General features: G+C 51.7%; 1 protein-coding gene across 49 annotated transcripts in view; it reads right to left on the bottom strand.

Moving 5' to 3' along the window:
* The window catches only part of KIF1A (kinesin family member 1A), a 101,512-nt gene extending 94,882 nt beyond the window's left edge, over positions 1-6,630 (bottom strand). For 45 of the 49 annotated variants that reach the window (XM_023642768.2, XM_023642767.2, XM_070269683.1 and 42 more), the window contains exon 1: positions 5,584-5,738. The gene's annotated coding sequence lies outside the window, so the exon portion shown is untranslated. Of the gene's footprint in view, positions 1-4,643; positions 5,127-5,583; positions 5,743-6,215 lie in introns of those variants that run through there. The other 4 variants (XM_070269660.1, XM_070269649.1, XM_023642762.2 and 1 more) reach the window with 3 other exon arrangements.
* Between the last annotated feature and the right edge of the window lie 13,633 nt (positions 6,631-20,263).

Here is a 20,263-nt window from a genome sequence, read left to right on the forward strand (position 1 = left end):
ACATGTATGAAGGCCTTCTGTGTGTGAGAGCCCACGTGTGTGAGAGCCCTCTGTGTGCGAGAGCCCATGTGTGAGTCTACATGTGTGAAAGCCCTCTGTGTGTGAGCCCACTGTGTATGACAGCACTGTGTGTGAGAGCCCACATGTATGAGGGCCTTCTGTGTGTGAGAGCCCACGTGTGTGACAGCCCTCTGTGTGTGAGCCCTCTGTGAGAGTCCACATATGTGTTAACCCTCTGTGTGCGTGAGCTCACTGTGTGTGTGAGCCCACTGTGTGTGAAAGCCCATATGTGTGGGAGCCCACTGTGTTTGAGAGACCTCTGTGTGTGAGTCCATGTATGTGAGAGCCCTCTGTGTGTGTGTGCCCACTGTGTGTCTGAGCCCACTGTGTGACAGCTCTCTGTGTGTGAGAGCCCACTGTGTGCAAGAGCCCTCTGTGTGAGAGCCCACGTGTGTGTGAGAGCCCTCTGTGTGTAAGAGCCCACATGTGTGAGAGCCCTCTGTGTGTGGGCCCACTCTGTGAGTACCCTCTGTGTGTCAGCCCTCTGTATGAGAGCCCTCTGTGAGTGAGCCCACTGTGTGTGAGAGCCCTCTGCATGTGAGCCCACTGTGTGTGAGAGCCTTCTGTGTGTGAGTCCACTGTGTGTGAGAGCCCACTGTGTTAGAGCCCTCCGTGTGTGAGAGCCCTCCATGTGTGTGAGAACCCTCTGTGTGTGAGAGCCCATGTGTGAGAGCCCTCCATGTGTGAGAGCCCTCCATGTGTGAGAGCCCATGTGTGTGAGAGCCCTCTGTGTGTGAGAGCCCTCTGTGTGTGAGAGCCCATGTGTGTGAGAGCCCTCCATGTGTGAGAGCCCATGTGTGTGAGAGCCCTCCATGTGTGAGAGTCCTCCGTGTGTGAGAGCCCATGTGTGTGAGAGCCCTCTGTGTGTGAGAGCCATGTATGTGAGAGCCCATGTGTGTGAGAGCCCTCTGTGTGTGAGCCCATATGTGAGAGCCCACTGTGTGTGTGAGCCCATGTGTGTGAGAGCCCTCTGTGTGTGAGCCCATGTGTGAGAGCCCACTGTGTGTGAGAGCCCATGTGTGTGAGAGCCCATGTGTGTGAGAGCCCTCTGTGTGTGAGCCCATGTGTGAGAGCCCACTGTGTGTGTGAGCCCATGTGTGTGAGAGCCCACTGTGTGTGAGAGCCCTCCATGTGTGAGAACCCACATATGTGAGAGCCCATGTGTGTGAGGCACTGCAGTGGCTGGGGAGCACATGGGGTAGAAGAGGTGAGGGGGTTGAGGCGAGGTAGATGGGAGGGGTGGAGAGCTGGGCAGAAAGCGTACAAGAGCAGGGGCTCTGGAGCCAGGAAGCGGGGACAGAATCCCAGTCCTATGCGCCTTCTCAGGAGCCTCAGAAAAATGGGCACAACACCGCCTGCCTCCTCAGGGTCTCCAGAGCACCAGATGAGGGGTGCACGTGAAGCGTACGATGCAGTCTGCTCCCAATAAATGTTCGCTCTCCTCCTCTCTGACCCCAACCTACAGTGGGGGTGGCGTGACACCTTGGGGGTGCTTACAGCAGGCTTCAGGGTGGTGGCAGCATTTGAGGGGGGCTAGGATCCTCACATGGAGGTGCAGCAGAGTGCTCCAGGGAGAAGGAGGACTGGACAGGGACAAGGATGAGTGAGGACCGCAGAGACTCTGTGTGTGAATGTGGGGGTGTGAGTGTGCGAAAGGGGATGTGTGTGTGTGAGAGAGAGACTGTGTAAGAGTAAGTGAGTGTGACTGTGTAAGAGCATGTGAGTGTGTGTATGAGACTGTGTAAGAGTATATGGTGTGTGTGTGAGACTGTGTCAGAGTATGTGAGTGTCTGCGGGTGAGACTGTGTCAGAGTATGTGAGTGTGAGTGTGTGTACCGGGGATGGCCATGTGGGGAAGGGTGAGGGGTAAGAGCAGGAGGCCTGGGCCAGGTCCTGACTTGCCCTCCGGGGGACCCTAGCTGGCCCTGGCACCAGAGCCGAGGGTGGGCCCTGGGCTCTTCGGCACCGCAGAGGTTTCCATGGGGAGGGAGGGGCGGGAGCAGAGCTTGGCCAGCGCAGACCGCAAGGCCAGGATTAGGAGAGTAAATCCAGGCTGACCAGGCTTTAGAAGAGGCAGAGGGAGTCCAGCCACTCAGGGTGGCATTTATGGGGGGCGTGGCTTCCGGGGCAAGCCAGGGGAAGCTAGGGAGGGAGCTGGGATGGGGAGGACCCAGGCCAGCAGAAGGGGCTGGGGAGGAAGCCAGAGGGGTCAGGAGGCTCAGCTTCAGCTGACTGCTGACCTTGACTGTGCCCTCCACCCTTCCAATGCCCCCAGTACAATAACCCCTTCATTGGGTCCCCGAGGCACTGGGTTGGGGGCACTGTGTGTTGGAGGGGGCTGGGGGTCAGCCAGCGTCCTCAGGCTGCAGCCAGGATCCTGGTGGTGCTCAGGAGTCACACAGCAAACCTGCTAGGTCAGGTGGGGAGGCCGAGCACATGCCCATGATCCCGCCCCCTGCCCCTGCCCTGGGCCCTGCCTGTGAGGGCAGCACCACATGGACAGAGGCCCCTCAGCAAATGGGATGGGACAGGGTACTGAGCAGGTCCCTCAGCCTGGCAGTGCCCCTGGGCACCCCAACCAAGCCCAGAGCTTTGGGGCAGGGTATGGTCCAACCCAACAGAATTCTCAGAGATGCTCCTGGGTACCAAGGAGGGGAGGGAGACAGTTGGAGGTGGCACACAGGGTCCTCTGCGGCCACCTGGGTCGGGGAGAGGAGGTGAGCCTGGTCCTTTGGGCTTAAGAACACTAAATGGGGCAGTGATCTAGGGGACACCAGGGACTGGGCAGAAGGCCTAGGGTCATCCTGGGGGTCACTAGCTGCTGAGTGACCCCTGGCCAGCCACTCTCCACCCCAAGGGTGGCAGCTCAGGCCCCTCCCAGCTCTCAGAAGTACAGGGTCTCAGGCTGAAAGGCTTGGCAGGCCTGGGCATGTGCCCTGGTCATTCAATCCTAAAGGCCAGGGCGTGGTTCCCAATGCTGGTAGCCCCTCCACAGCCCCCAATCCTGTGGTACCAGGACCCCACCAGAACACTCCCCCACCCTCCCACACCCAGCTCACCTACCTTGGCTGACCTGTGCAAGCTGAGCGGGCCTACAAAGTCTCCCCCGACCCTTCTAGAAGCCTTCCCCTGAGGCTGTGCTACCCCCACCTCCATCTCCCACTGTGTCTGTCCCTCCCACTCCCATCCCACCCTCCACAGAGCCCACCAGAGGACTCCCTGCTCCGCTTCCAAAGGACAGGGTCAGCCCTGGGTCAGCAGCGGTGACACCAGGGAGGACTGAAGGGGACAAGGCTGGGTGGCTGGGCCCCCTCTGCCCAGTGGATCTGGGTGTGGACCCCAGCTCAGCTACACACCAGCTCTGGGCTTGGGCAGATCCTCGTCTCCACCCGCCTGTGGCTGGCCCAGCAGAGGCTCAGGAAGAGCAGTCTATGGGGCACTCCAGCAGGCTTGTGGGAAAGGGGGCACCCAGTAGGGATAAGCACCCAGTGTTGGGGGCCAACAACAGGCATCCGGCAGAACCTCCTCACATGGCTCCCCCGTGGGAGCCCTGGAGTTGGGGGGCCCTGACTCCACACCTGGTCCCAGCCTCTTCTGCCCTGTGGATCACACCCCACAGACACAACCTGCCGGTCTTCAGATCCGGGCACAGCATGGGATGGAGCTGTTCATCTGGTCCCCACCTTGGACCAGTACCCTCCCCAGACTTCAACGCCAGGTGGAGGCTGACTGCCCCTCCACCCTGAGTTTCTCAGCCAGCGGCCTCCCTGTGACCATCAGCCCCAGAGGGTCCCTGGATCTTGACCCCAACCAAGTGCAGAGCTGAAACCTGACCCTGCAGCCTCCTTCACCCTACTCTGCAGACACTGCACCCCTCTGCAGCTGCCACACCTGCTCCACACTCGACTACCCCCATCCCACAACCCCAGCTAAGGCAGGTGGCCAACCACACCTGCAAAATGGCCGCCGCAGGTGCAGCCCCAACCCCCCACTCTGGACCCCGGAGCTTCCCTTCAAACCCGCAGCTGCCTCCTCAGACCGACTGGGATGGGCATGTTGCCCCTGAAGAGCCTCCTTGGCCACGTCAAGAGCAGGGCAGAGAGGTGGATGGGGTGTGACCGTTCTGCAGGAGCGGGCGCTCTGTGTCGCTGAGTCCCCAGCGTTAGGTTGTGGCCAGCCCTGAGCGGCAGGGCCTCTCCCCACCTCCTACTCTCTGCAACCCCAAGATCCAATCCGCTCGCCCTAAATGGCCGTTAATCCCAGCAATGCGAGCATCCCCTGGAGGGGGCGGCCGCTGCGGGAGGGGTCCGCTGGTCTCTGGGGGAGAGTCCCTATTCCAGGGAACGTGGGCGCGCATCGGGTCCGCGCCGGGGCGACGTCGCGCCCGCGCCCAGCAGGCCCCATGACTTGGCATTCCCTCCTTCCCCTCCCCCTCCCTCCCCTGCGGCCGCTGTCCCCCCGCCCACCCAGCGCAGAGCCGACTGCAGACCCTCCCTCCCCGCCCGGTTGCTGCTTCGGCCCCTTCCCGAGCGCGAGGGCTGCGCCCTTGGTTTGGGGAGGAGTTAAGGCGAGAAGAAGCTTACAGGGGGAGTGCGAGGGTCTTCGCGGCAGTGTTCCTCCCTGTCATCCGAGCCCGGTCGCCTGGGGAGCGCCGCCAGTCCAGACGTCGCGACCCCGCAGCCCCCTCCCCGCCTGCCGCCAGGCCACACCTGTTACTGGGGTGCTGGCTGCGTAGACGCAGGCCTGGTCCGCTGGCAGCCCCTCCCAAGCGTCGGGTCTTTCTGGAAGGGAGCTGGGGTCTCTTGAGAAGAGGACGCGGCTGGGGTGGGGAGGGTGATGAGCAGCCCCCGATGTGCGCACGAAGCAGGCGGCCAGGCCTTCCTGCCGCAGCCCCCATCCGCCCCGCCCGCCCTCCTGTTTTGCTCTCGGCTCCAGCATCTGCCCTCCCCCCACCCAGGGGACCAGGGCAGCTGCCTGCGCCCCGCCGCCCTGGGCGCCCTCCCCTCGGGCCCACCGCTGCAGTCGCTCCCCCTCCTTGCTTCCCCCATCCGCGTTCTCTGCCCTTCTCTCCATCCATCCCCTCCCCCGCCGGTCCAGGCGCAGCCCGGGTCGCGTCCTGCTCCGTGGCTCCCTTCCAGGAGACCGGTATAGCGGGGGAGGGAGGGAAGATGTCTGGAGATGCCGCCCACGGTGCGCGCCCTCCCGGTAGCGACCGCCGCCCATCCCAGCGGAGAGTCCCGCCGCAGTAGGGGCTGCAGCGAAGGGGCCTATCCAGAAGGCCCTGCCTGGCTGCGAATGAAGGGCAGAACCCCCTGAATTTGCCCTATTGTTCTCCGCGGGGAAGGGGGAGAGTCGGGGGAAGGGAAGGGGCAGCGCAGCGCCAGCGCCTCTGGCCGCCACAAGGACGCCGGCGCCGGGCGTGAGCTCTCCGCCCCGGGGCGCATCGATGCAGATGCGCCATGCGGGGCAGCAGGTGCGGGACGCTGGGCGCGGCGCGGGAGGCCCAGCGGGCGGCGGCCTTACCTCTCCGGCGTCACTGGCGGCGGCCCGGCATGTGCACGGGCATGGGCGCGGGTCCCCGAGCGCGGAGCTGCTGCCGCTCCCGGCTGCTCCCTGCGCTGTGACCGCGGCACCGCGTGACGGGCTGCGCGCCCCCGGCCCGGCCCGCCCCGCGCCCCTCCCGCCGCGCTGGTTGGCTGCGCGCGGCGCCCGAGCCGCAGCCGCCAGCTGGTTTGTCGCGCGGGGAGAGGGACGGGCGTCGCGGCCGCCGGGGGATGGGGCTGGGGCCGGAGGGGGCAGGGGCCGGGCTGTGACATCACCGCTGACACACGGTGCACTAGATGGAGAGGTGGGGGACCGACACCCGGGCTCAGACGCGGCGCCCCCTCCCCCTGCGAAGGCCCCGCGCACCTGGGCGACCCCGCAGGGGCGAGGGAGCCCACGGCGCCCAGCCCCGAGGCCCTCACAGACCCAAACTTGCCAGATGACCCTACGCCGGGCTCTCCCCAACTCTGACACCTTTTAAGTGAAATCATGAAATCTCCGGCCCCCACCTGCGAGGCCAACAGCACAAACGCGTGGTCGCGGATGAACAAAGGTTGGGTGGGCTCCTCGCACCTGGGAGGGGCTGTCGGGGGCCGGGTGGGGATGCTGACCTGGAGGTGTAACAGGTGAGTTTTCAAATCGTGTCTGGCGTCTTGGCCGGAGCACTAGAGGGAGACCAGAGCATCGCAAGCTCCTGGCAGGGATGATGCAACTGGCTGGCCAGCCGACCTACCGCCTCTCCTCCCATCATGCCTCGGGTGGAGACCCCACTTCTCCACAGCATCATCCCCCACTGTCCTCACACCCTGTCTCACCAGCTTAACTTCCCTGGACCAAGCCACACTCTGCTCTCGGTCCACACTGGCAAACTCCAGCCTTCGTCAATCCCCTCCTCCCCCCCAGCTGCTGTCCGGGCCATCAAGGGCTGACTGGCATCTCTGTGCGTGCCACCAACCCCCATCCGCCGCGCAAGGGCTGGGCTCCTTTGACAAAGCCTCTGGCCAGCTCACCCACCGGAACTGCGGTGGGTGCGGTTACGTCATGCCACCACGAAGACGGGGCGCCGGGATCCCTTTCCAACCCAGCCCCTGCCATCAGCATCCTCAGCATCCCCGTGGCTAAGCCTCCCTCAGCGCCCAGCAGGTACCAGGCGCTGCCCTAAGGGCTGTACACCGTTAACCATTTAATCCTCACACAACCCAGGGAGGGAGAAGGTGCTTCACCTCGATTCGCAGCATCCGTGTGGCATGAGCCTCGAAAGTAACAAGGGCACAGACATGTACCATCCTCTTCTGCAAAGGAGACCACCCTCCCATCCTCGCCCCTCCAAAACCCCCCAGACAGCTCCTCCTCTTTTTATATTTCCTAGAACCACCTGCATAAAAGAGAAATTATTTTTCTTCCAGACTTTTGGTAGAAACAATAAAACTATCTGGGCCTCGAGGTAGGGGGTGGGGGAAGGTGTGGGTGGGGGGTTTTAGCATTTCCATCATATTTATTGATCTGGTCAAGTTCTCTATTTCTGGAGCCAAATTTGGCATTTTACGTGTTTCTAGGAATTAATCCATTTCATTGAAGTTTTTAAATTACTAGCATATTTATTCTTATGTCTGTTGTTTCTGTACTTATTTCTTCCTTTTATTTTGTATTTTGTTTATTTGCATTTTTCTCTTTTTTAATATTCTTAAGTGTTTTCAAAGGACTGACTTTTAGTTTTATTAGCCTCATCTTTTCCTCTGTTTCATTTGTTTCTATCCTTATTATTTCCTTCCTTCTTGGTTCTTTGGATTTGATCTGTTGCTCCATCTTGAGCTAAGTGATTAGCTCATTTATTTTTAAACCTTCGAACTATCCAATAGATCTATTTAAAGCTACAGAATTCCTTCTACAGCACTGCCTTAGCTGGATCTCACAAATTTGGACATATAATGTTTTCATTATCCTTCAGATCTAAATATTTCTCAATGTCCCTGATGATCTCCTTTTGAACCCATGGGTTACTTAATAATGTTATTTACTTTCCAATAGTATTTCTTTTATTATAACCTTTTGTTACCAATTTCTAACTTAAGTGCATTACTGTCTGAGAACAAAGATCTGCTCAGTCAGGATCCTGGCAGGAAGCAGATGGCACACTCAAATTGGGTAATCTGAAGAGTGTTTGATAAAGGGACTATTTACAAAGGTGTGGACAGGAGGTAGGGAAACCACAGGGCTGACTGACAGCATCTGTACGCTGGCCCTTCTATCCTCTGTGACTCTGATGGGGCCTGACTACCTGGCGGGGTGGGTGGGGGGTGGCCCTGGTAGAAGGAGCAGCCTCAGTTGGAGGATGCAGCCAGCCTGAGCACCCATCAGAAGGGATCTGGGCAACAATCCCATGGACCTCACTCACCGTCCTCCCACAATGTGGTAGTGCTCTCTTTGGCTGAACCCAAGGGGCAGCTGAAGGGCAGGGACACCCACTGACATGGTCCATTTAGGGCAGTCTCTTAGAGCATGGGGCGAAAGGGACTTAGAAACTGTCTGCATAGTATCTTGCCTCTGGAATTTATTGAGGCTTCTTCAGGTCCTAACACATAGCCTATTTCTGTAAATATTCTACATGTGGTCAAAAAGGTTGTATTCTCTGTTTGATGGATATAAAATTCTGTATATATTTAATAGTTCAAGATTATTAACTGTGAGGGCCGGCTCAGTGGTGCAGCGGTTAAGTGTGCACATGCCACTTCGGCGGCCGGGGTTCACCCGTTTGGATCCCGGGTGCAGACATGGCACCACTTGGCAAGCCATGCTGTGGTAGGCGTCCCACATATAAACTAGAGGAAGATGGGCACAGATGTCAGCTCAGGGTCAGTCTTCCTCAGCAAAAATAGGAGGATTGGCAGATGTTATTTCAGGGCTAATCTTCCAAAAAAAAAAAGATTATTAATTGTATTGATCAGGATTTGGAGATTTCTGCTAATTTTTGTCTGCTTGAGCTATTAAATTATTATTTTTTAATTAAAATCTCCAGTTACAATTGTTGAAACATCTGGTTCTCTCTGCAATTCTGGCGGATGTTGCTTGATGTGCACTGAGGCTGTGATCTCAGGGCAGTGAAATGATTTCGACGGATGCGCATTATCATTCGGTGGCCTCTTTCATTAGTATACTCAGGGTGTCCTTCTTGTGGCTGGGTCTTTTTATTTTTTGTTTTAAATTTGAATGTCATCTATTAAGCTGTCAACCCAGTTTCCTTTGGGTTCATATTTGCCTGGTATGTCTTTTGCCAACTTTTTTAGTCTAAAGTTTTTGTACCTTTTCAAAAGTGTATCTCTTTTAGGCAACCCATTGTTGGAATTTTTTAATCAAATCTGTCTCTATCTTATAGTCGGAATTTAATCTGCTTATATTTATAGTAATTACTGTCATATAGAGACTTAGTTTTGTTGTCTTATCAAAAACTTCCATTTACTGGATATATTTTTTCCTATTTCTCTTTGAGTACAGTGAGTTTTCTTCTGCTGGTTTATCCTTACTCTTATTTTTATTCTGACAGCAATTGCCCTTAATTTAAGACCCTTTTTCTTTTTTATTTACCCTATGCACCCTCTGTAGTTATGTAGTCTCCCTATCATTTAAGAGTAGTTTCACTTGGTCACATATTTCTCACTCCCAGGCACTACTGATATTGTCCAGAATTACAGTTGAAGTCATTATGGATATACTTTTTTCTTTGGTCCTTGCTTCTGTTTGAGACAATTAATACACATTCCAAGATACTTGGCTATCTTTATTTTTCATACCTCTTGAAGATGCTCCTGCATTTGTGTTACTTATGAAATACAAAGTATTCTTAATGTGGGTCTTGGGGTGGGAAACGTTCTGAAGCCTTGTATTCCTGAGGATATTTTTATTATACTTTCAATTTGACTGGATGTAAAATTCTAGGTGCAAAGTTTGTTTCCTTCAATACTTTAAAAACATTACTTCGTGGTCTCCTTGTATGCCACTGAGAAGTCCAGCATCCATCAGTTTCCTCTTCCATCTTCTTTCTCTCAGGATGCTTTTGGAACTTTCTTATGGTATGGATTTTTGTGACTCTCTCCTGTTTGACAGTCTGTGAGCCATTGCAATCTGAAGTTGTTTATTTTTCTTCAATTCTTGAAAATTCATGTCCATTGTTTTTCAAATATTCTCTTCTTTGTTATATTTTTCTTGTTTGGGAACTCCCAGCATCTGTACGCTGGCCCGTCTATCCTCTGTGACTCTTACTCCTTCCTTTATACATTCTAACTCTCCTTCCTGATTGCCTTCTGGGTGACGATGGAATTCAGCGCCCCTCTCCCGTCAAGATGACTGGACCGACAATCAAACTCTTCCCACCTCAGCCCTGCATAGCACCCTCCCCGTCTTCTTCCAACCCACATACTGATTCCTTTACTTCCGAGATGTGTGTCGGCATCTCCTTTCAGGTGTGCGCTCCACCTCGTTCACCTCCTCAGGTTTGAAACTGTCTACGTGGGTCACCTTTCAAACATATCCTGTGAGTTTATTAACATTCGAGTCAAGGGCTTCACTCCCCAGTGGACCCCAAACAGTGGCTCGAAAGATGGGTGGGGGTTGAAATTGTGGATTTTTTTTTCAGGAATAAAGGAAAGCCAATAAATTTAAGGGGTTCAGAACTGAGGTCAAGGAGTCTCCCCACTTCTAGCTGGGGGCTGCTGCCCTGCTTTCTTTGCACAGACAGGTCTTAAGAAAATGATCAAACCCATGTTTCAGAAATGTCCGCGACATAACAAACCTTGATTTCATCTCATTCTAGTGTGGAGAGGAAGCCACCCTGGGAGACTGGGGGGTGGGGCAGAAACCATGCTCAGCTTGCAATTTAAATAACATTAAAATGATGCTATGCCATGACTAAATCCTTCTCTGGAATGCAAGGGTGGTTCAGTATCAGAGACTGTATATAATCTGCCGTTCTAGTAAGTCACAGGATAAAAAGATCTAGGATGATTTCAATAGATGCTGCAAAGGCATTTGACCAAGGGGTCATCAATTCCTGGTTAAAAAGCAAATAACTAAACCCTTTGGGGAAAGATGCTTTCTTCCTCCACTTGAGGAAAGAGCAGCCCTGGAGGGTCTCAGTGGGTAAAAGTCCAGTGAAGGAGCAGCCAGGGTCAGAGTCCGGCTTCACTCTCTATCACCTGTGTGACTCTGGGCAAACTCATTAGTCCTCTGTGGCTGTCATCTCTCCCACAGATGGGATAAGCCTCACACAGTGGTGATGGGGATTCCTGTGTAAAATGCTGAGACAGGACTGGGCACAAGGTGAGCCCCATATCCACAATAGCTGTAATGGTGAAACAGCAAAAGGATTCCCATTACAACGAGGGGTGTGCACTGTCACCTTTGTTTTACTTAGAAGTATCAGCTGTTACAACTACAGATGAGAAAAAAATAAAAGGAAAAAATATTGGAAAGGAAGAAACAAAATTATCATTATTTGCAGATGGTGTGATCATCTGCCTAGAAAATTTAAGGGATGAGTGAAAAGCTATGGAAAACAGTAAGTTAGAGACAGGTAAGAAAAATTACCACTGAGAAGGCAACTGTTTCCATAGAAACAGACAAAACCAGTCAGAGCCTATAATGGAGGAGTCCAATCACAATAGCACTAAAAAAGGTAAAATGCCCAGAAATAACAAGAAATGTACAGGTTTCTTGTTTATAAAGAAATTATATAGAAAAATTTAAAATCCACTGAAAAGAGGAAAATTAATGGAAAATCATAGCACATTCGTGGAAAAGAAGAGGCGATATTGTCAAAGGACCAGTTTTCCCTAAATTAAAACTACATATCCTGGGTGTGGACATTCACACTACTTATCAAGCCATGCTGTGGCAGGCGTCCCACATATAAAGCAGAGGAAGATGGGCATGGATGTTAGCTCAGGGCCAGTCTTCCTCAGCAGAAAAGAAGAGGATTGGCAGCAGATGTTAGCTCAGGGCTAATCTTCCTCAAAAAAAAAATTTTTTTTTTTAAGTTTATGATACAGGTATCATTTCAAATAATCTGGGGAAATAGATGACTTAGTAACCGTCTAGGACACAGCGGGAAACATGTAAGTTGGACCCCACCTGACACAACATCAAGATGAATTTCTGGTGGAATAAACATTTATCTGTAAAAAATGTAACTTTAGGAAACTAGAATGAAGTGTGAGTGGGCGCATGCAATCTCCTGGTGTGGAGAAGTCAGGATATATAACCTGAGAGAGTTAAAGAAGATGGATGGACCCCATGAAAACTAAACATCTACATAGCCCAAACATCATAAACAAAATTGAAAGATTAACCCAGCACTGGAAAAAATATTTCAAAACATATGACGATGAAAGGAATTTCCTGAAAGCATAAAAAACTTATGCAAACTAACAGTAAAAAATATAAGTAACCATCTGAGAAATGGTTGGTGACTAGGAAGGGACACTTAGAAAGAAAACGGGTCAGTAAGTAAAGGTGGTCAGAATTAAAGAAATGCAGTTCAAAACAGTGAGATCTTCTGACCTATAAGATTATGCAAAATTTAAATGTCTGGTGATATCCAGAGAGTCCAGGGTGTGGAAAAATGTGCCCCTCTACCATGTGGTGGTGGCCAGGATAAGCAGCACAATTTTTTTGAAGGGCAATTTGTCAAGATGTGTCTGCATTTAAACTGCTCCTACCCTTGATTCAGTCGGCCCATGCTAGAAATCTGCCCAAAAAACTGGAGATAACAAGGTGTTCGCGCCTGGGTCCTGGTTAAATGAATTGGGGTACATACAGAAGAGATTTTTCTGAAGCTCTTAAAAAGAATGAGTCTAAAAAGAAAGTTATGTGTTGATGTGGAAAGATCACCAGGATGTTTGTTAAATTATTTAAAACAGGCAGAGAAGAGTGTGCACAATATCCTCCTCCTTTCTTTTCCTGAAAGGAGTCACAAGAAGCTGGTGACAGTGTTTACCATGGCTAGGGGCTGCTGTTGGGAGCGGGAGGCTGACGGTGCATTCACTTTAAAAAAAAAAATACATATAATCTTTCTTTATATATAATTTGAATTTTCTAATCTTATTCACGTACACCTTTTTTATATCAATGGCACTATCTAAGAGTAGAGATTAAGACCCATTTTCATTTTTGCTTTCTTTTTGTACCACTCTGAATTTCCAATACTAATAAATACTACATGAAAAAAATTTAAGATTAAAAAATCCTATCAGATCCATAGACTTCTATAAGGCTAAGCAGTGTAGAAAGACTCTAGCCACTCCAAATATTAGGTTAAATCATATAAAATTGCTGATGTTCAACTATTTTTGACCTATGAAAAATGGTAATTTCAAAAGGTTTAACCTAATAAAAATAAATTGGAAAAAATATATCACAAAATTCAAAATACACAAAGCAACCTGCAAACGGAAAAAGAAAAACAACTCAGGTGCCACAAAGCAAGAGGAAAGTCAGAGCCATGGTGGTGGCTGCAGCCAAGATGAGCTGCTTCATGAGCAGGGATGTTGATGTCTGCATGGCATCTAGGCAGGTGTGGAGGGCACCAGGGGAACAAGGTGGATAAGGGGTCATGGCCAATTGGGGGAGCTCTGTGGACACCAGGATGGCAGGTCCAAGTCAGGAAAACGTCTGTCCCACACGGTCACCCTCGGGGCCTGGATTTGCTAGAGCCGTCTGAGCAAAGTCAGGAGGGAAAGCAGGCCAAGCGGCTCCCAGGGGGCGGGGCGGGGTGGGGGGTGGGTACCTGCAGTCTAGGCGATGGCAGCGCTCAGCAGAAATGCCAAGGAGGGTAGTGGGGTCGGGGTGAAAGCCGGGAGCCAGGTGGAAGCCCGTGACCTGTGCTTGAGAAAGATTCCTCACATTCCAGAAGGAGGACTAGTGAGACATTGAAACAATATTTGAGGAAACATTGGCTTAGAATTTTCCAGAAGTGCAGACAGAAATGCTAAGTGAGGAATCAACATGATCCCGAATAGGAAAAATAAAACCAAATTTGCAGAGGACCAGAGACAATCAATCAATCAATCAATAAAAATCGGAGTGAAAAGACAGGTTACCTGAAAAGAAGTGACAATTGAAGGATGAGGGAGCGGCGGGATACGGGGCTGGGCTGCCGCCCGCCCAAATTAGAGTCCCTGACTACACAGCTGGAGGGGAGCCCTGGCGAGCGCGAGCGGACGGACCTGGGGTTGGGAAGATGCTGCGCTGCCTCACCCCAGGCCCAGCAGATGGACCCGCCCAGCGCCCCTCTGCAGGTGCCGGCGGCCCGCAGGGACCCCGGTGTATCCGCTGTTGGCGCGTGGGCTGGACAGGAGGCCCCGCCCACCAGGGGCCCCGCCCACTTAAGGCACCGCCTGGTTGCCGTGGCAACCCCCCCGGGCAGCCAAGTTGGGCTCCGCGCGCCGCCGGGGAACGTCGTTGCCATAGCAACAGCGGGGCGTGTCCAGCTCGGCGAGCGAAGCAGAGCTGTGCATCCCCACGGACAGAGGTGCTGGTGCAGGCCGGTCAGCTCTGTGGGCTCGAGCTGCGTCGCGGTGGGGTTCTCGTCCAATGCTCGAAGGCCCTTAGCTGCATTTAACATATGGGGAGACTGAGGCCAAGATGGGAAAAGGAGAGGAAGGCCTTGCTCCAAGACAACGCGTTGGTGTCCAGCAGGATCCTGCTGGCCCTGCCGGGACCCTCGTCTTCCCAACTTTGCTCAGGCAGCTCAAGCAGGTCCAGGCCCCAAGAGCAACCTGTGTGGGATAGTTTCCCTGATCTGGACTCTGGATCCTGTGCCCCTGGAGCTCCCCCGTCTGGGTGAGGCCCCCTTATCCACCTGGTGCCCACAAGCTGCACTGTTGTGGGCCTTGCCCACTCGCTTTCTCTTCAGCTTCTGCAGCCTTTCCCTAAAACTGAGAATTCCCATCTTCCCAAGCCCTGTTAGGATGCCTCCTCCATGCAGCCGTCCTGCCTTCACCCCTAGATGGAAGGATCCCCTCCTTTGAGTTCTCATTTGTTCCATCCTCTGAAAGTCTCAGGTTGTTGTGTTTAAAGTGGGGACAATGCCCTTATTGGGATTTGGGGAAGAGTAAAACAAATGAGCCAACAGGCTGTGTGTGAATTGTCTGAGACCTGGCTGTCTGGGTGCAGCCCTGGGCCGGAGGGAGTGGCACAAACTCCCCAGGCGGGTGGGCCAGCATCTGTGCAGGGCTTTCAGGAACCTCAGCAACAGTGTGGACAGGTTTCCTGCACAACACGGGCTGCTGAGATGGGGTGGAGACGAGACCGGACACCAGCCACTGGTCTGGGTGCGAGGGAAGGAGACCCGGCAGAGCCCCAGCCACCCACCGGCCCGGCATACACAGTGGGGTTGGGGCCCAGGAGCTGGCCATAGACTCTGGTCCTCGGGCTGGGACTCTGGACCAGGTCAGCCCGAGGCTGGGCACATGGACACACAGAGGAGCAGCCGGACAGAGAGCAGCAGGCCCAGCCTACAGAGCCTTGCTCCCGGTTCACACCAGTGACCATTTGCATTGTGATGCAGAATTTGCAAAGTGCTTACTTTGGAATAGCAACTCAGTTTACTCACACCCTCTTGCACAGGGAGGCACAGTTATCACCCACATCGTGTGGGTACAGAAACCAAGGCTGAGAGACTTGAAAAGGCCTCTGAGGGTCAGAGGGTACCTGAGGTCAGTCTGAACACTCATTCCAGGACTCCAACAGCTTCTCAGGGGCCAGAGCCATGGTAGGGAGGAGAGGGGGAGGCAAGGCAGCCCAGGGGGATTCGAGGAAGCAGGTTCCCGGGTGCTGACCCGCCCCAGGCTTTAGTTAATGGAGGCTCTGGTTAGCCGCACCCAGCGCCTCTCCTGGGGAGTTGGCAGGGCAGGGATGAGGCCCTGGAGTCTGTATTTGTAGGAAATGCCTCTTCCCAATTCCTAGTATGGCTTCCTTGCAGAAGCACCTAGAAGGTGGAACCAATGTTACAAGATTTTATGGAGTGAAATAACCTGCAGGAGAGAGGCGTTGCTGGTCCCAGACTCTGAAACCCGGAGCCACGGGTGGGTCGGAGCAGAGCTGCAGACTCCTGCCCAGCCAAGGGTTGGAGACTGGCGCCAAGTGAATGGGCCCCCAGGCTCTGGTTTGGGAGGCCTGGAGGGGGTCTGCTCTGCCTGTGCACAGCTCTGCTGGGCTCTGCTGGCTGTGCGCTGGAGGGCCAGTTGCTGACTCAGTGTCTGGCCAGCAGTAGCTGGCAGCCAGGCGCTGGGCTGGGCCCACAGCCCATTGTAGGGGACCGTGTCGGCAGAACAGCTCAGTGACCCAGACCAGAAGGAAGTGCTGACTCTTTACAGGTCAATCTCAATCCCCAACACAGGCCCCTCCCCTTTCCCCCTCCTGGCTCCTCCACTGTTTTTCCTCCTGAGAATGTCCACAAAGATCCTACAAGTTCTGAGCTGTGTCTGGGCTTGTAGGGTGAGGGGACAGAAAGGCTGTCCCTCTCTGTATTATGAATATGTTGCTTGTTAAGTGGGGCTAATAAATCAGGACACTCCCACTGCCCACCCTGAGCTGGGTCCAGAGAGGAAGCAGGTCGTGGGCTCCCCATTGACTCCAGCATGGATTCTGTTGTTAGCCTGCACAGAGAGCCAGGAGAGGGGGTAGGGGCTAGAGAAGGTGCTTTGGGGTTCAGCCCGCAGAGGATTTGAAGCACATGTTAGGGTTTATGGACTGAGTAGGACACAGTCTTGCCCAGGGCCACTTTGCAGTCTTACTGAAGATAGACGCGTCCACAAGAACTTACAGCAAGTGGGGGAAATGGTGCTATGACAGTGCCCGGGGGTGTGGAGGACAGGATGCCCTCCAGGCCTCACTCCCCACTCCCCCATCAGCCTCAGCCCACTCTGTCCCTGAGGCTGAGCTCGTTGGGTTCTGGTTTGGTTTCAGCCTGCGGGAGGGTCCAGCAGGAGGGCAGAGGGCAGGAGGAGAGGGTGGGGTGGAGGTGGGGCAGGTTCCCTTAGTTTCCCCTTTTCAGGTCACCCCAGGGGGGCTGCCACCCTGGCTGAGGGCTTTGACTTCTTCGTCCTTCTCCAGGTTCCGGTGTGGCTCCCTCCCCGTGCCCTCCAGGCCTGACAGAGACTCCCCCTGCAGCTGAGTCCTGGGGCTCCCCCTCCCTCGGTGTGTCCTCAGCCCTGTCCACTCTGAGGAAACAGCGCTTCATGGAACTCTCTTCAGCTCCCCACTTAAAAGCACCAACGAGTTTCCTGCCGGAAATCTCACCCTTCTCAAAAGCCCAGGAGCATTGACATCATTTAAATTAGGCCTAGAGCTCCTCAAAATATCAGTAAATTATTCAAAGAAGAAATTGTACATATCATCTTTCTCTGAGCCCAAGGTAATAAAACGAAGTGAACAAGAAAGGCAAAGCCCAGGAAAAAAGTCAAACACTTTGGAAGTTAAAAAGCTTATTGGGTTAAATGAGGAAAGAAAACTGAAATTACACTCTAGTTAGAAATGAATGAGAATGCTCTTTATCAAAACCAAGGGGATGTGGCCATTGTATCCAAAGAGAAAAATTCAAGCCTTAAATGCTTTGATAAGAATTCAGGAAAGACTGAAAATGACTGACCTATACATGCAACTTCAGAATTCAGATAATGAGCAACAACGATGAAATTCAACAGAGAGTGGAAGAAAGAAGTTACGGTAAAACCTGAAGTTATGAGATAGAAAATAAACAAAATTACACTTAGGGAAAATAAAAGGATTGCTTCTTTGAAAATGAAAGGAGGATGTAACTACATAAACAAATATTTTAAATTATTTCTATAAAAAAGTGAAGAGCTAAATAAAACTGATAATTTTCTAGGAAAATATTAATGACCAAGATTTTCACACAAGGTGCTGTAGACTGAATGCTTATGTCCCCCTACAATTCATTTGCTGAAATCCGAATCCGCACTGTGATGGTATCAGGAAGTGGGGCCATTAGCAGGTGATGAGTTCATGAGGGTGGAGCCTGGATGAATGGGGTTAGTGTCTTTATAAAAGAGACCCCATAGAGCTCCCGCCCACCTTCCCCCACAGAGAACTCAGAGAGACTTGGGCCTCTGTGAATCAGGAAGCAGACCTCACCAGATACCAAATCTGTTGGCGCTTTGATTTTGGAATTCCAGCCTCCAGAACTGTGAGAAGTGGGTTTCTGTTGTTTGCAAGTCCTCCAGTCTGTGATATTCTGTTATAGCAACTGGAACAGACTAACACACAAGGAGAGAGAAAACCTGAACAGTTCAATGACACAGGGAAAAAAATGGAAGAGTCAATAAATGATGTGGTTCTGACTCCTCTCACGCGTGCTCAGGATGCTAGGTCCAGATTGTTTCATGGGCGAGTTCTCCCAACTCCTCAAGGAACGTAATAGCTGTTATTTAAAGTGTCCTAAAGAGAAAAAAAAAGGGCAACATCCTTAGTTAGTTCTCTGAAGGAAACATGATCCTGATATCAACACCACAATAGCACAAAAGAGAAACTGAAGACTAACATCCCTTTCTAACATAAACGCAAAAATCCTAAACGGAACTGAATAGTGTGGTACAAGAATGACATCTCGTGACCATGTGGAGTTTGTTCCAGGAAAGAAAAGATGGTTCACCATTAGGAAATCTGATAATTTACTACATTAATAATGTAGAGAGGGGAAAACCATGTTATAATAACCAAAGCTATAAATACATTTGATAAAATTCAACAATTATTCCTGATACAAATTCTTAATCTAGGAATAGCATGAATCTTCCTAACGTTAAAAAGATATGTCAAAACCCAACATCAAACACAACCTCCATCACTCTCAAACATCATGCCTTACTCTATTTTCAACCTAATACTCACGTCTCTAGAGTTATTTTCTTGTTTTTTTTTTTTCTGCTTTATCTCTCCCAAATCCCCCCTGGTACATAGTTGTATATTCTAGTTGCAGGTCCTTCTAGTTGTGGCACGTGGGACGTGGCCTCAACATGGCCTGACGAGCGGTGCCATGTCTGCTCCCAAGATCCCAACCAGCAAAACCCTAGGCCACCGCAGCGCAGCGCGTGAACTTAACCACTCAGCCACGGGGCCGGCCCCTATTTTTTTGCCTATTTCCTTTCTTCTTCCAGGGAACAAGGATCTTGTCTGCCTTGATCCTAGCTGTGTACCCAGAATCAAGAACCGTGCCTGGCGCAGAAATACAAACCAAGAAAATTTGATGAATGAATGACTAAACAAACAAACAAATAAATCCTGGGAGGAATAACTCAACGTATTTCCATTTGGGTTAAAAACAAGAAAGGTGGTTGCCATTGCTGTTCAAGGTCAGTGTTGTTATGGTGTTCCTACTCAATGTGAAGACAAGAAAAACAAATGCCAGATCTAGGTGTTGGAAAGGAAGAAACATTACTATTTTAAGAAGAAGTATTTTTGCTACTTAGAAAACATAAGAGACCAAATAAGAAAGGTGAGTAAGGTAGCCACATACCAAATCAACCAGAAAAAAATGCCAGCAGTAAACATGAGAAAATGCAATGGCAAGAAGCGATTCACAGGGAGGAAATCCAAATGACCAATGAACACGGCGAGCACTTGGAAAGATGCTCAACAAAAGTCAAAATTAAGATAATAATGAGATACCACCTCCTGGCCTTCAGACCTATAAGCGCTCACATCTGTGTCACCCCAGCTGAGTGGGCTGCTGGCCATGGGGTAAATCCCTCCCCATCCCCTTAGGGACCGTGGTTTGGAAGGTGAGGGATGACACCTCAGGGTGTTACCTAGCACGAAACCAGATGGGACGCGCTCAAGGATCATCATGCAGTATTTTCTAACACCCCAAACTTGAACTCCCCTAAGATCTATCAGTAGAAGAGTGGATCAATCAAATGCTATGTGCTCCTATAATCAGTGCTATAGCAATAGGATGAAGGGGCCAGATCCATGTACAGTTGCATGGATAAACTCCAGAACCACAAGACGGGACAAGAAGGACAGACGGCCAGTGTCTACCAGATACATTTTACTGCATAAGACATTTCTACTTATTGCTTATGGATCCAGAGAAATAGAGTAAAATCCTGAAGGCATGAATTTATTTCCCTGGCCTTGGAGTTGAGTTTCTCTGGGGACAGAGGAGGGGAAAGGGATGGGGGAGGCTGTGTGAAAACCTCAGGGGCATCTGTGACACATCCTTGGCTTCGCTCCTTATTGAAGTAGGATTTACACACCGTGAAATGCTCAGATGTGTACCATCTAAGCAGTTTTGACAAATGCGTAGCAAGGTGAGGCACTTTTCCGTCCCCCGGGAAAATTCTCATGTCCATTCTCCACCCCCAGAGGCGACCTCAGATCTGATTTCCATCACCGTGGGTTATTTCGCCTACTCTGGAATCTCAGATGAATGGAATCATGCAGCACATACATACTCTTTTGGGTCTGGATTCTTTCACTCAGCATAACATGTTTGAGGTTCACTCATGCTGTTTCACATACTGGTAGTTTCTTCCTTTTTACTGCTGAGCAGCAATTCATTTTACAGCTATAACACTGCTGGTTTATCTCTTCTCCTGTGGATGAGCATCTGTGTGGTTTCCAGTCTTTGATCATTACGAGTAAG

Source organism: Equus caballus, chromosome 6, assembly GCF_041296265.1.
Source record: "Equus caballus isolate H_3958 breed thoroughbred chromosome 6, TB-T2T, whole genome shotgun sequence".
NCBI classification, from domain to species: domain Eukaryota; kingdom Metazoa; phylum Chordata; class Mammalia; order Perissodactyla; family Equidae; genus Equus; species Equus caballus.